Below are 2,096 nucleotides of genomic sequence, written 5' to 3'. Positions count from 1 at the left end.
TAGTAGAGACGGGGTTTCACCATGTTGACCAGGATGGTCTCGATCTCTTGACCTCGTGATCCACCCGCCTCGGCCTCCCAAAGTGCTGGGATTACAGGCGTGAGCCACCGCGCCCGGCCCATGTTCTGTCATTTTTAATAGTGATTTTAAGTAGTCTTTCTTAAGCACTCTAGAGAGCAAGTATCTCCTAATATTTATTTGCTAGAACTTTCTAAATAATAAATGTCATCCTGTTTAAATAAGCATTTTCTTACTCCTGTTCTGCATGGAGCTAATAGAGAACACAGACCAAACCTTATCATTACACATCCTCCAACTTTACTAAAGAACCCCAGCTTTTCCCAATAGGAATATTGAGTATCCACACCTTCCCGTGTTCAATAGCAACGAAGGGAACATTTTCAATACTGTAGATTATAAATTCATTGTGAGAATTTTGCATGGCATATAAGAAGCCATGAGGTAGCTCTGACATGTAAGAAATATTTTTCAGAGACCCCTGACTACCATACGGATTTTAAACAGTAGTTAAACTCGTTAGGGAGGAAAAGCACAAGAAGAAAAGTAAGTTTGCAAGTATTAAACACATGGTATACCAGGAGGGAAAGTGGACACAGCTGATTTAAGACATGTTTAGCTGGAAAAAAAAAAAAAAAGCCATGTTTTCTTCTTTCTCCTCCTCCTCTGAAATTCCTGCTCAGATGAGATTCTCTGGACAAATTACACCTGCATCTTGAGAATATGCCCTTAAAGATGTCAGCACCACCTGTTCACCTGCTACCACCACACTCACAGGCAGTAGACCAAGACCTGCAGAAAAAGTCCACCCACTTCTGTCTAACAGAAGAGATTCAGGAGCCGCTCCATGAAGACAAAAATGTAAGTTTCTCCTTTCCTGAACTCAGGTGCCCTCCCCTGCCACAGACTCACACCAGCAGTTTCTGCTACAGAAATGAAAATGTGGCCCACACTGCCCTGTCCCAACCAAACCAAAACAGCAGGCCCTGTCACCACCCTGCAGTGCAAAGGTGGAACTTAACTCTCATGAATGTATCTTGAAGCCCTCATACCCGATTCTGGCTTCACCTGAGAGTCACATGAGACAATTACAACAACAGAGATGCTTCTACCCAGAACAATAAATGGGACCTGTGGAAAGGGCACAAGTAAGGAGATTTCTGCAAACTGGCATTGCCTCTCAACCTTTTTTTTTTTTTTTTTTTTTTTTAAAATAGTTTTCTTTTTTTTTTTTTTTTTTTTTTTGAAAGAGAGTCTCATTCTGTTGCCCAGACTGGAATACAATGGCACAATCTTGGCTCACCGCAGTCTCCACCTTCGGGGTTCAAGTGATTCTCATGCCTCAGCCTCCCAAGTAGCTGGGATTACAGGCATGAGCCACTAGGTCCGGCTAATTTTTGTACTTTTAGTACAGACAGGGTTGGCCAGGTTGGACCTCTCAAGCTTTAATGAGCTCAAAAACCACTTGGTAAATTTAGTCCCACTGTATGTAATGTGATTCTGCAGGTTTGGAAGGGGTCCAAGTGAGCATTTTAAACCAGTCCTCTTTCAACGCTCATGTTACTATCCCTGGGCTCATTATTAGCATTAGTTAGAGAAAGCAGGCACAGGCCAGGCGCGGTGGCTCATGCCTGTAATCCCAGCACTTTGGGAGACCAAGATGGGCAGATTACCTGAGGGTCAGGAGTTCGACCCTATCTCTACTGAAAATACAAAAATTAGCTGGGCATGGCGGCAGGTGCCTATAATCCCAGCTACTCAGGAGGCTGAGGCAGGGAGCATTACTTGAACCCAGGAGATGGAGGTTGCAGTGAGCCGAGATTATGCCACTGCACTCCAGCCTGGGTGACACAGTGAGACCCTGTCTCCAAAAAAAAAAAGGAAAGAAAGAAAAGAAAAAAAAGGAGAGAAAGGCAGAGCAGAGTCCCTTACACTCCAGCACTTTTGTCACAACACAAGTATTTCTGGTACAAATGAAGACAGCCAATCTCCATCCTCACGTGTCATATTCTTTGCTGGCTCTTTAAAGTTTACACAGGAAACAGAAGGCAGCAATGTCTGAATGAGTCTGCATTAGA

The 2,096-nt window shown here is 43.7% G+C and overlaps 1 pseudogene; it reads right to left on the bottom strand.

Moving 5' to 3' along the window:
• LOC108297133 overlaps positions 1–442 on the bottom strand; it is a 20,781-nt pseudogene extending 20,339 nt beyond the window's left edge.
• Between the last annotated feature and the right edge of the window lie 1,654 nt (positions 443–2,096).

Source organism: Cebus imitator, unplaced genomic scaffold, assembly GCF_001604975.1.
Source record: "Cebus imitator isolate Cc_AM_T3 unplaced genomic scaffold, Cebus_imitator-1.0 Scaffold775, whole genome shotgun sequence".
NCBI lineage: Eukaryota > Metazoa > Chordata > Mammalia > Primates > Cebidae > Cebus > Cebus imitator.
This window is presented reverse-complemented; position numbering and strand designations above follow the sequence as displayed.